Genomic DNA, 14,966 nt, shown 5'->3' with positions numbered 1-14,966 from the left:
TGCTGCTTGTGATGTAAAAGGAATTGGGTCAGTTCGAATTACAACACATGATGGTATGATCAGAATTCTTACAAATGTAAGGTATGTTCCAGAACTCAAACGAAATCTAATTTCTCTGGGCGAATTAGATAGAACAAGTTATTCCTATAAATATGAGAATGGAGTTCTGAAGGTTATCAAAGGTTCTTTGGTTAAGCTGAAGGGGACCTTGAGGAATGATCTTTATGTGTTGAAGGGTACTACAGTTTCAGGTAGTGCTGCAGTTGCATCTAGGAAAGAAATAGATAAATCTATGTTATGACATAACAGATTAGCTCATGTGAGTGAAAGAGGTCTGCAAGCTCTTTCACAATAAAGTTTTCTTTGAGGAGTTAAAGACATTGAACTCCCATTTTGTGAACATTGCATAATGGGAAAGTCTACCAGAGTGAAGTTTGGGAAACGGAAGCGTTCTACCAAAGAAATTTTGGATTATGTTCATTCAAATTCGTGGGGTCCTACACAGGTACCTTCTATGGGAGGTTCGAGATACTTTATGTCGATCATTGATGAATTTTCAAGAAAGGTGTGGATGTATCCACTGAAATAGAAGGATGAAACTTTTGGAAAATTTCTTGAATGGAAAAAGCAAGTTGAGAACCAGACAGATATGAAGGTAAAGTATTTGAGGACAGACAATGGTTTAGAATTTGTGAATCACAAATTTGATAAATTTTGCAAATCTGAGGGAATTATGAGGCATTTCACTATTACGTACACTCCACAGGAGAATCGTTTAGCTGAGAGGTTCAACAGAACAATTATGGAGCGTACAAGATGTCTCTTCAAATGCTTCATTACCCTTGAAGTTTTGGGGGGAAGTTGCCCAAAAAGCATGTTATCTTATTAATAGGAGTCTGTCTTCCGCTTTAGGCCTAAAGACTCCTTAGGAGATATGGACAGGAAAAGCTCCAAGCTTGGATCATCTCAAAGTGTTTGGATGTTCAGCTTATGCTCATGTTAAGGAAGGAAAGCTGAATAAAAGGGTACTGAAATGTATGTTTATTGGCTATCCTCAGGGTGTTAAAGGATATAAACTTTGGTGCTTGGAAGAGGGCAGAAATAAATGCATTATCAGTAGAGATGTGACCTTTAATGAAACAGAGATGCCATTTCATGTCAAAGAGCAGCAGAAACAGCAGACAATTGATCAGGTTGAGACAGAGGTTAGATTTGATTCTAAAGCACAACCATTAGTTAGTTCAGGTGATTCCAGTGATCAGTCATCCAATTTTGATGGTAGACTGCCTCAACTGCAAAGGACTTTAATTGATGAGAGAGCTTTTGATGAAGAAAGTTCAAGTAGCAGTGACCTACAGAACTATCAGCTTACTCGTGACAGGCCTCAGCGGGTGAGGTAGGCTCCTACGAGGTATGGTTATGCTGATTTAGTTGCTTATACTCTTACTTGTGCAGCTGACAGTATTGAAGCAGAGCCTCTTACTTTTGAGGAGGTTATTGTATCTGATTCGAAGGAACGATGGAAGGATGCTATGGAAGCAGAGTTGTTCTCGTTGCAGAAGAATCAGACATAGTCATTGGTTCCAAAGCCTCCTAATCAGAAACTCATTTAGTCAAAGTGGATTTATAAAATCAAGCCAGGTACAGGAGGTGATAGCAAGCCTAGGTATAAGGCTAGACTGGTAACCAGGCTACACACAAAAGGAGGGAGTTGACTTTCATGAGATTTTCTCTCCGGTGGTGAGACATTCGTCCATTCGATTAATTTTATCTATTGCTGTTCACTTTATATGTTTGTTGAACGGATAGACGTCACCATAGCTTTCCTTCATGGAGAATTGGAGGAAATGATCTACATGGCTCAACCTAAGGGCTATGAGGTGAAAGGAAAGAAAGACGTGGTTTGTCGTCTTCACAGGTCCATCTATAGACTAAAGAATCGTCGACAATGGTATATTAGGTTTAACACCTTTATTCTGAAGCAGGGGTTTCACAGGAGCTCATATGATGCCTGCGTGTACTGGAAACTATCTCAGAAAGGTACATATACTTATTTACTTCTGTATGTAGATGATATGATTATGGTGTATAAGGATTATTCTAAAATTTTGATCTCAATAAACGGTTGAGTAGTGAATTTGAGATGAAAGATTTAGGTGAACTGAAAAGGATCCTAGGCATGGATGTGAAAAGAGATAGGGAGAAAGGTTTGTTAACCATTTCGCAGGAGAGTTATGTGCATAAAATGCTTGAGAAGTATAATATGTCTGGTTGTAAGGTAGTTTCGACATCCTCAGCATTCCATTTTAGGCTTTCTTCGTCTCAGTGTCTTGTTACTGAACAAGAAAGGTTAGAGATGGCTAATATTCCCTATTGTAATGTTGTTGGAAGTATTATGTATTTGATGATTTGTACTAGGCCTGACTTGGGTTATGCTATGGGTATGATAAGTAGGTTTATGTCAAATCCTAGGAAGGAGCATTGGAATGCAGTTAAATGGGTGCTTCGATATTTGAAAGGTAGTGCCAGTATATCATTGTGTTTTAGCAGGGATTATGATAAATCAGCATTGTTGGAAGGCTTCACAGGTGCAGATTATCATGCAAACCTTGACAAAAGAAGGTCTCTATCAGGTCACATTTTTCGTTTGTTTGGTAATGTGGTCAGTTGGAAGGTTTCTCTACAGTCCAATTGTTGCCTTGTCTACTACTGAGTCAGAGTATATTTCAGTGGGTGAAGCTATGAAAGAGGCAGTGTGGTTGAAAATGATAGTTGGTGAGTTGTTCTCGCAGGAGTTCATTCCTATCGTCCGTTGTGATAGCCAGAGTGCTATTCATCTTGCGACGTATCCATCTCATCACGAACGGTCTAAGCATATCGATGTCAAATTTTATTTTATCAGAGAAGTTGTGGCCTAGAAAGATGTTGAACTGGTCAAGGTTCATACAGTTGAGAATTTGTCAGATATGTTAACCAAAGTTCTTCCAGCCCATAGGTTTAAATACCTATTAGATGGACGAAATATTAAATATGGATGATAGGAAGATTGGAGAATCTATTCTTTTTATGAGGGAGATTTGTAGAAAATAACAAGGTATTTAAGTGGATTTTATTGGATTTTTAGAAAAATTAAAGGCCCAATGACATTCTTGTAATTAATGAGCAGTGATATTTCGTAATATCCCTTTCTTCTCCATTTAGGGCTTTATTGCGTGACTTTTTTTGCAAAATAGAAAAGAGGCAGCGGCTGAAAGAAAAATCGCGGCCAGTTAGGGGAGTCGCATGTGAGGAAGTCGCCGCAACTGAAGGAGGGAAGACAGCAGTCGTCTGACCATGGGTTTTCCAACTGAAGGAAGGAAGACAGCAGTCGTCTGACCATGGGTTTTCTCCTCCGGCGAGGTCGACGGCGTGGGCGTGAGTTTCTGTCAACGCCGGTTCTTGCGTGGAGCAGCAGTGACGCCCGGTGGTCTGTCGGGTTCGAACGCGACCGGTTCTTGCGCAGGTGGCGGTTCGGTTTTGCTGTAGTGGCTACGTCCCGCAGCGGTTGTTAGCGAGAGAGACGCGCGGGTCTGCGCGTGGAGGCGGGTAGCACACTGTTTTGGGCTGTTTTGCAGCGGGTTGTTCTCAATTTTCAGAGGAGACGTTGTGTGCCGATCTCTTGGTATCAGTTGGTATCAGTGGATACTGAAATTATAGATTGTAGATTGGTGATTTCGTTGATTATCTGTAATTTGTAAAATTCCTTTATTGCCCATTAATAAATTAATTCAAGCTGATTCAAGCTGATTCTTAAAGTGGATGTAGACCAAACTGGTCGAACCACTATATATCTTGTTGTTCCTTTCGATTTATTTCTATTATTTGTTTGCATTATGTTTGGCCATTTAAGTTAGGTTTAGAAACTCTCACATATGATTATTATATGATACAATTACAAATTATACCAATTATTATCTGATTGCTATCTAATTACTATTTACTAGTGATTCTTAATGATACTGATGTTGTTTGTTATTTGATTGCTATCTTATATCGTTGGATATTATTGATTAACTTGAAAATTGATTGGTATGTGATATAATGTTGTTACACTTGAAATGTTGATCGATGTTAGATATGCTACTTATACACTAATGTCTTGCTTAAAATATTTACTGATTGATGTCTGATACACTCATATAGCATATTTGATATATTGCTGATACATTTAAAATATCATGCTTATAAAATGAAGCATGTATGCTTGAATTCGGAACAAGTTATTGATTTAATATTGATTATTATTACGTATATTATTCAAACACTTGGAATGTTGATTTATGTTAGATAGATTGTTGATAAACTCATGTCTTACTTTAGGTATTTATTGACTAATGTCCAATACACCCATATCTTCTATATGATATATTGTTGACTTGGAACATTATGCTTACAAAATGAAGCACACATGCTTAAATTCAAAATAATTTACATTGAATGTTGATTGTTCTTAGATAAATTTGGAATGTTGATTGATGTTACATATACTATAATACACTCATGACTTATTTCAAGTACTTACCGATTGATTTTTATGTGATACACTGATGATATACTATTGATAATCTTAAAATGTTTTGATATCATATATACTTGAAAGTCGAATGGGTATGCAATATATTATTGATATAACTTGAAACAAAAACTCCATTCAATACTTCATCTCAATAAAAATAAAAAGTATCTAAATAGGCACAACAAGGTAGATACTCATAGAGCACGGGAAGTTAATATGGATCGATAAAACTAATTTAAGACAATATTAAATCATATTGTGTCACTGATATACTATTCAAAAGCATAATAGAATGATTAACATAATTGGATAATTTTTCATATTTGCAATATTTGAAAAGTTGGAGTCATACTTGCTAAACGTTAATCTTAATTTGCTATCCAATATAATTTCTCTAATTTTTTTTTAATGCTACACATTACATAATAAATTAATATATGTAAAACCGTATCAAGATGGGCAGACAATAATCATGATCAACAAAATGAGATTATGATAAAGACAATAGAGAATTTTAGTGAATTTGAGTGTAGTGAGACCTAGATTAATAACGTTTTTATTTCTCGTTTTTAATTTTTCTTTTTTCAAGAATTCGGAAAAAAAAATGTTTTTAGTAACTGTCCTACTTCTCGTGTCTGGAGGAAAAAACATAGACTAACTACTAGTTTCTTAGTATGTATAATATAAATGATAATTTCTTTTTCTTTTTTTGTATTTCTTGTTCTTTATCGTTCTTAGTTTCAACTGAGATCACCATTGAAAAAGCACAATAAGACAGGTCTCTTAAAAGAGGACTATTCAATCGTTAGGTGGGGTGGTCAACATCCCTACTGTTGAGAAAAACCCTCGTACCACTACTACCGCTGGTGATGATCGATTATGTATGTGTGATAAAAATATAGATAAGAATGGTCTAGTGCGCAAGTACGGTTAATAAGCAATAAGTTTGATCGTATTCCAAGTATTATATCCCGAGAGACAATTTATGCAATTCAATTTTTTTAATAAAGAACTTTTCGATGCAAATCAGGGGTGACCAATAAATAAGTGACTTTGAGATTGTATCCAAATAATCAAGATAAACAATAATAAAAAGCAAGAAATTTACAGTCAAGTTTCAACCAATAGGCCTTATGCCTTGAGCTATGTGGCTGCATCACGTCGACAGTGACTTATCATGGATAGAGAACTCCTCCTATCCGATCTTGTATCAAGTTCTTTCTTAAGTAGTTAAGTTTATATTTCTATGGTTAGCAGAATCTTAGATTAATTTTATGTAATTTCTTTATCCTATGGTGTACCTTGTTTCTAATGTTAGATGACAATCATATTTCTAGGTTTTTAGTCTTATATTTCTTTGTGAAATCAATTTATGTCCTAACCTTTTTAGTATTAAGATTCCACTAGCATGTTAAATTAAATGACCGACCTAACAAGATTACAATAAAATCAACAAAGAAAATATAAAGGTCAAGGTAACATGATGAATTAGTATATATTCAAGCCATAAGATCTTAGGGTATCATGTGACTGAATCCCTAAGAAAACTTATCCCATAATTAGATAATTAAATCTAATACCATGGGTTACAATATGGCAAATAATGAAATAACGAGAAGAATAAAAAAAACACAAAGAACTAAAAGAAGAAATTTGGAAAAACAACAAACTAGGCATTTGAATGAAACCAAAGAACTAAGGTGCCTTCTAGGATGAATTCGATCCTTTATCAAGGTGAATCTTACTCTACAACACATTTTCACGGGTAGGGTTGACCTAAAAAAGTCATTTGTTTAAAGGAACTCTCGTTCTTAAAGAGACTTTTGGATCATTTCGTGGGTTTTCTTCAAAGGAGTGGAGGATGATGATCTAAGAGCCTTCCACTCTTTTATATAGGCCAAGGTGGTGTTGGGTTTTATGTCCTAAAACTCGTGGTTTGTAAACAATAAAACTTATTTATGAAAATTCAATAAGTTGTTATTGAATATATGAATTGCTTATTTCGTTTTAGAAATAAATCCAATAAATTAAAAGATCAATCCATCACTATTACATGAGTACTTAAACTTTATGTGGAGACATAGTGGATTAGGTTCGAGTAAATAGTCAAAATGATATATAGTATATGAATAAGATTGGGTGTTTTATTCTGGTAACACTATTTGATGCGGCCCACTCTGTAGTTGTTACAAGGAGTTATAAAGTGCTACAGACAATGTGATCCTAATTTATACATGTTATGACATGAGGAGTGGAGGCATCTTGTGCAATGGGTTTGTACAAGATCGGACCACGAAATTAGTCACTCTTACTTTATAACGTTGTTTACTGTTTATGACTGACTATTTCAAAACGATGACCTAGGTAACTTGACCTTAATCTTGAGCTAACTATGAACTCCCGTTTATTTTGGATTATTCTTAGATTTGCATAGGTAAGGGTTGGCTCAACAGCGTCGGCTCAATAAACCTCAATTTCAAGGGTACGACTGGGTAGATAGCTGGGGACATGGGGTGCAAGATGGAATTCAATCCTACCCGCTTTCAGGGATAGTAGAGAGGTTGTTCCCTTAAGTGCTGACTTCGGGTTTTGAACAAGGGGCCCCTCTCTCTCATTGACCCGAGAGGGACTCAATTTGTTGATCGGATCATAAACCAATTGTTCATTAGAGGATCAGTGGGCTTAAGAAACAAGAGGTAATCTCGGGGGTAAAACAGATATTTGACCCAGCCGTTATTACGAACAACCTGTGAAGGGTTAACTTACTAATATGGTTATATCGAGTGGACATAATATATCTACAGTGAGGGGAGTGCAACTATGAGCTTTAGTGGAGTGACCCATTAGTTAACGAATGAGGGTTAATTCGATGTAAAGAGTTTAGCCAATTAATCTCGGATCGTTGAGACCCATGATCTGTAGGTCCATGAGGTCTCCCTACTAGCTCATAAATGGATTAGCCTTAGAATAGCATGATAAGTTAATTTGAAATGTTCAAATTAGAATTAAAGGAATTAGTAATTATATGTGATATAATTACGCGTTTAAATTAGAATTAAATGAAACTGGAGAATCAATTAATATTTAAATATGATTTAAATATTAAATTCATGAATATGGATTCATGATGGTGGAATTTGTGTTAAAATTAATTTAATATTTGATATTGAATTAATTAATTATTATTAATTTTATTAGAAATATAATTAATGAATTAATTTTTGAAAATAAAATTAATTTTAGAAATCAATTTGAAAAACACAAAAATGGAAAAAGTGGGAGAACTCCACTTTCACAATTAATAAGCTCACTCATTTCTCCACCAATTTGATTGAATCAATCTCCAAGCATGAGTTGCTCCTCATGCAACAACCTATCTTCTTTGTATGATGGTCTTGCAATAACTAGGGAAGATTGGACTGAGAATCAAGCATGTAAACTGTATGTACTTGATGAGTTTTGCTGAAAACTTGAGAGGATGAAGAAGGCATTCTTTAAGGTGCATCAGTGAGTTTTTTCTCCAAAGTCCCTTTATTCAAGCTTATTTTGAGTTTCACAACTCAATCTAAGGCTCCAAGAGAATAGTAGGGAAGACCTTGAGATGGTTCATAAGAAGATTTGGAGAATATTTGCAGCTGAGTTCGAGTTTCAAGAGGTTTTACAAAGGTATGTCTTGAAACCCTCTTATTATTGTATGAGCATGCTTTAATTTATTGCCAATTCATTTGTTTATTGATCCTTGTTGCTTCCATTGCGTGCTGGTATCTTCTAAGAGGTGGTTAAGTGATGTAAAGGAATTATCCAACGTGGATAAGTCGATCGGTGAAGCAGTGTCAAGAAGGAAATAATTTCATTTGCAAATATTCACTTGAAGTATTATTTCTTGGTTGGCCCATTTACCTATTTGCTTTGCAGCTCGTGTATTGTATCCAATATTCCTTTATTATTCTTTATCCTTTACCTTCATATGGTTTCCAACTAATATATATATTGAAGGGAATCCAATTCTCACGGAAGCGTGTGTTCGCCTTACAATTTTGAAAAATGATTTTTTGTGAGAAACTAAAATCAGTGAACTCGTGGAAATATGCAAAGGATAAACATACAAAAGAACCTAAGCATGCTTCTAATGAAGAAGGGAAAAAATGAACTTACCCTTGTGGATTCTTTTCCTTCTTCACGTTTTCCCTTTCAAAGGTCATGAACAATCTCGAGCTTCTCAATGAACAAGAACACCACCTCTCAGGTTACCTTGTTTTCTCTTGGAATAAAAAAAAGATTGAATGTGGGCCAAGATCTTTTGATGGAGGAATTCTTAGATAAAAATACTTTTTGGAGAAGAGAAATCAGAGAGAAAGGGTGGAGGTTAGGTCATTTTTCACAAAAACAAAATTTACCCTAAAAAGGTTTATAATAATATATTTATAGGGAGAGAGGTAACCCCTTCTCCAAGTTTTTACATTTTCCTCCTTTTAGCTAATTAATTAATAAACTATTATTTAATTAATTAGTATACAAATTAAATAACTATATACTAAATCAAATTTAATATAAAGTTAATAAATTAATTAACATACAAATGTCACATATTTATATGCATATATCTCTTTATGAATCCAATTTATATAAATCTGATATTTAAATCTCAATCAAATATATATCTCGTATAATATTGTTTGGATTATAGATCATATCTATCAGAATTCACTATATTTTATATTGATCATATTAATATAAAATTCATTTAATTAATTTGAACAACTCAAATCGTTCATTTTTACTATCCTTAGTGATCTAACAAGGGGACCTTATGGACCTACAGATTAGAATCTCCAATGATATGAGATTAATTTAATTAAACTCTTTTAACTAAATCAATCAATATTCATTAACTATTAGTCACTCCACTAAAGATCGATAGCTACACTCTTTGTACTGTAGATATATTTTTGTGTCCATGGATATAACCAATCAACAATGAGTTGATCCTTCACAAATTGTTCATAACTACAGTTGGGTCAAAATACCGTTTTACCCCTCTAGTTACATCTAACTCCTTAAGTACCATTGATTCCTCTAATGAACAAACAATTTATAGTCAAACTATAAACTAACACCTCTTGGGCCGGTGAAAGGTTGAGGTCTCATTGTTCAAGACCCGGAATCAACTGTTAAGGGAACAATTTATTATCTACTTTCCCTATGATCTAGAAGGAATGAGTTTATTCTTGTGTAGTTGTGTTCCCAACTTCATACTTGGACAAATTTCCAAAATGGTAAGCTTGTTAAGTGAACTAACATAGCCATTCTCACCCATACAGATCAAAGGATTGCCCTCATATATAGGAGTTCACAATTTACTCAAGATTAAGATCAAATCACCTATGGTCATCTTAATGAAATATTGGTTTATTCAAGTAATAGTGTTATAAAGAGACACCAATCATTTCGCGGTCTGGTCTTATATAAGCTCTTTATACAGGATACCCTCACTCACATGTCTTCACATAAACAATATGGCTCGTATTGTCTATAACATTTACAATTCATATAACAATTACAAAGTGGGTCGTATTTGCAGTGTTACCAGGATAAGACACTCAACCTTATCCATTTACTGCAGACCTTTTAGGTTATAACTTGAACATGAACCATTGGTATGTCTTCCACATACCGTTCAAGTAATATCACATAGCCTTAGATCTTAGTTTATTGAATTGAATTAATGCAGTCTGAATGTCAAATAAAATACCTCTTATTTTACTAAATAAATAATTTTTTCTTTCAAAATACAAACTACAAGATATACGTAGGAAACTAAATCTAATATATATATATATATATAATGTAATAGAAGCTACAAAAGGTAATGAGAAAGTTTGAATGATATTGAATATAGCTGACGACAAGTTTTTTCCCTTTCTTTAGTAATTGTCTTGTCTTATCATCTATGACTCCTTTCTTTTTTTGTGATTTTCTACAACCTTTCTTGGTATTATAGTAGCAAAAATGGCCAATGCCTCTTCTTCATCAGATGCAAGTTGGTTATCTGCAAATCCAACATCTAGTACCCCTCTTATGAGTCAACTTCTAAACCAGATCACAAGTATCAAGTTGGATAGGAGTAGTTTTTTGCTGTGGAAGAATTTGGCTCTTCCAATACTGAAAAGTTATAAGTGATTCAGTCATCTAACTGGAGAAAAGACATGTCCTCCAATGTTGTTGTAACTAGAGGAGGATAAAACACAGACAACTACTCCAGGAGCTTCGACATATGTCGTTGTCGTCATTCAAAGAGCCCCAACTTCTAAAGATGTTACCTCTAGATGTAACAATCTCGTGGTCCTTTCTTAGATGGATGTGAACCTTCAATATAAAATGTGGATGGTTACAAACCAGCTTCTCTTAGGATGGCTTTACAATTCCATGACCTCAGAAGTTGCTATCCAAGTGATGGGTTATGAAAATGCAAAGGATCTGTGGAAAGCAATACAAGAGTTGTTCGGGATTTAATCTCGTTCCGAGGAGGACTACTTAAGATGGGTATTCCAAACTATTCGAAAAGGTTCTCTAAAAAGGGATGAGTATTTGCATATCATGAAAAACCATGTAGATAACTTAGAACAAGTAGGGAGCCTCGTTTCGCCTCGAGCCTTGATCTCCCAAATTCTTTTAGGATTGGATGACGAATACAATCCCATTGTTGCCACACTTTAAACTAAAACGAATATCAAGTGGCCAACATTATAGCTTGAGTTGTTGTTTTATGAGAAACACCTTGATCATCAAAACACTCACAAAATCAGCTCGTTTGGGGGATCAACATAAGCAAATATCACCATCAGTAGAGGTCTAAACAATGGTGGATAAAAGCAAAATGGTTGTGGAAATGGACGTGGAAGAGGAAGGGGCACTGGAATAGAAGTGGGAATAATCGTCCCACTTGTCAGGTATGCTTCAAATATGGTCATTCTGCCTTGTAGTGCTATCGACTCTATAGTAGAAATGTTTCTCCAAATCAAAATGGCAATCCAAATAGTCAAAGACCCCAAGTTTCTAGGAATTTTTCATTTAACTAGAACAATATGTCTTCAGCTTCGCACTTGAATCAAGCTTTTGCCACAGCACCTGGACTTAATCTATTTATTGCTACTCCAAAATCAATAGTAGACCTCAATTGGTATGTTGATAGTGAGGCCTCTAGTCACTTTACTTCTAATCTAAGCACCATGACCCACTCCTCAGAATATGAAGGTAATGAAATTATCACATTCGGTAATGGTAATGCTTTTACCTATCTCTCATGTTGGCTCATGTAATTTAATTTCTAATGTCGAATCTAAAGACTGTGTATCTAAACTTACTTAGGATAACAGAGTTTCCATGAATTTCATGTTGATTTTGTTGCCTTGTAAAGGATATTCGCACAGGCAAAATGGTGCTGAAAGAGGAACTTAATGACAGGCTATATAAGATTGGATTGGCAGGAGCCAGTGGTAGAGCTTCAAGCTCCCTTGATACAGGTCTGAGGTTGGATAACAAAATAATGACGTTCTCTGCTATGGTTCAAAGTAGTAATGTCAATTTGGTGTCCAAATCTATTTTGCATAAAAGGTTTAGACATCTTTCATCTAAAGTGTTAAATGAATTAGTTAAAACATGCAATCTACCAGTGAAAGTCAATGAAGATATTCCTTTATGTGAAGCATATAAGTTTAGCAAATCTCATGCTCTACACTTTTCCTTATCTACCTCGCATGCTAGTGCTCCCTTTGAACTAATTCATTCAGATCTATAAAGTCCTATAACTGTGTAATGAAGGAAATCGAACATGAGAATTTTCATGAGTAGCAGAATGATCGTTCCAAATTCCATTTGTATTTGAACATACATATTTACAATCAAGATAAAAAAACTAACTGGTCATGCACAATACGAAATTGCAACATGCTTTTTAATACGATCAAGGGAAAGAATAAACATACCGTTGAAGACTCATCTTCAAAAACCCTTGATCATGAACGCTCGTTCAATCTCCAAGACTGCAACACATGAACGCTCGAACACAACGATTGCAACACAACACGATTACAACGACCACCACAATGTCAAGTTGAGTACGACACCACCACAACAGCTACCTTGGTATTCTCGGTGTGAGAATCCATAAGTGTGGGATATTTTTGGATTTGGTTAGAGGAAGAGACCGGAGGAAGAAGAATTGTGTAAACGATTGAACAAGTGGGAGATGACAAAGGTTTATCGTATAGACGATGCCCAATTGTTTAAAAAATGCTCTGCGATCGTTCAGCAAAAGCTCCGTGATTGTTTAGCTAATGGCTAGCTGAGTGAACTATTGTATAATGTCACTCCAGATCATTTAGTCTCTCTTCAACTATCTTTTAGTGAATCCTATTCACTTAACAGCCAACCATGAGTAATTCCAAGAATGGAAACTCTTTCAACAACTACTAAATTTAGGAAAACATTTTTCCTTTTATCTCACGATTACCTAAAACTACCAATAACTTCCCACTCAATTGGTTATTAGAAAAAAAGATATAATTATCCAATAATTATTATAAATATATATGATAACCAACTTAACATACTATATTTATAACCTATAGTTTTAATATTTCATCTCATGAAACATTTAAACCATAGTTCTTTTTCTATTTCATGGTACTTAATGTAAATCTCATTTACATTAATCCTCCACTTGATGTATCTCATACATCACACTAATCATATTATATATAATCGAATTTTCTCTTGTCAATTTGAACATTTCAAATCAACACCAAGAACTGATTCTCAACTTGAATCCATTGAGCTACCAATAGGAACTTATGGACCTGTAGCTCGAAGCTCCAATGGTACGTGAACAATTGACTAAACTTTTTAGTCATGTGATCCACCATCCGTTAACTGCCAGGTGTCACAATCGCTCTTTCATAAGCTTCTCTTAGCGATTGTGCGACACTTGTTCCTGCTCACGAACAAGTCAGCCAACTCGAATACGGACTGTCGGTGGTACACTGAGTGCCTCTTGCAACCTCCACCCCCGTTTTAGAGAAAACGGTTTTAGAAAACGGGTTTGGAGAAAAGGTTTTCGTAAGCAGTTTTTGTGAGTGTGAATAAAGAAAGAAAGATTGTAGTAAGCTAGAAAGCAATAAGCAACAACAACAGCTTTATAGTGTACTACTCCGGGTATGGGAAAGTGACGATTAGTCTTATCCCCATATAGTGCATTCTGAACAAAAATTGGTTGACGTCCCCGTCAACTGACCTTGTTCAAAATCTGCGATGGCTGGAGCTGCATTCTTCAAATCTTCGGCCCGCTCCCAACTGATCTTTTCGTCGGGGAGATCCTTCCATTTCACTAAGAACTCTGTCAGTTCTCATCTGGGTTTTCCTATACGGCGTGTACTTTCAGGATTTGTCAACTTCTTTCTCAGCGAAATTCTTCATCGTGACCGGTGGGTGCCTTAGCATGTTTCGTTGTTCATCCTCGGGATCGGGATGATAGGGCTTCAGGATACTCACATGGATGACAGGAAGAATCTTCATCCATGAGGGTAACTGAACCTTACACGAGGTTCTCCCGACCTTCTCAATCACCTTCATTGGACCTTCATATTTCCTTACTAGTCGTTGGTCTCTCTGGCCTCGGAAACGAAACTTTTCCGGTCGTAGCTTGATCAGGACCTTGTCCCCGGCTTGAAACTCGAGGGCCCTTCGCTTCTTATCAGCCCACTTCTTCATCCTTCTTGATGCTCTTTCTAGGTAGGCGCGAGCTATCTCAGAGGTTTTGCTCCACTCTTTAGTTAAGTTATGTGTCTGAGGACTTTTGCCTGCATAAGAATGGTCCACAAAGTGTGGCATGAGTGGCTGTCTACCGCACACCACTTCGAAGGCGTTTTTCCAGTCGCGGAACTCTGCTGGCTATTGTAGCTGAACTGAGTCACATCTAACAAATGGACCCAGTTCTTCTGCCTAGCATCGATAAAGTGACGCAAATATTCCTCGAGTATACTGTTGAAGCGTTCCGTCTGACCGTCAGTTTGGGGATGATAGCTAGAGGAGATATTCGGTGTTGACCTCAATATTTTGAACAATTTTGTCCAGAATGTCCCAGTGAATCTTTCGTCTTGATCGCTAACAATGCTCACGGGGACGCCCCATAATTTCACGATGTGTTTGAAGAACAGCTGGGCAGTCATCACGGCTGTGCACATTTTCGGCGTCGGGATGAGAGTGGCATATTTTGAGAACTGGTCGATGATAACAAAGATCGATTCGAACTCTCCCACCTTGGGCAAATGGGTGATGAAGTCGAGAGACACGCTCTCCTATGGTCTAGAGGGCACAGGTAAGGGTTCCAGCAGACCCGCTAATTTCGCCCTTT

Source organism: Benincasa hispida, chromosome 6 (assembly GCF_009727055.1).
Source record: "Benincasa hispida cultivar B227 chromosome 6, ASM972705v1, whole genome shotgun sequence".
In the NCBI taxonomy this organism is placed as follows: domain Eukaryota; kingdom Viridiplantae; phylum Streptophyta; class Magnoliopsida; order Cucurbitales; family Cucurbitaceae; genus Benincasa; species Benincasa hispida.
This window is presented reverse-complemented; position numbering follows the sequence as displayed.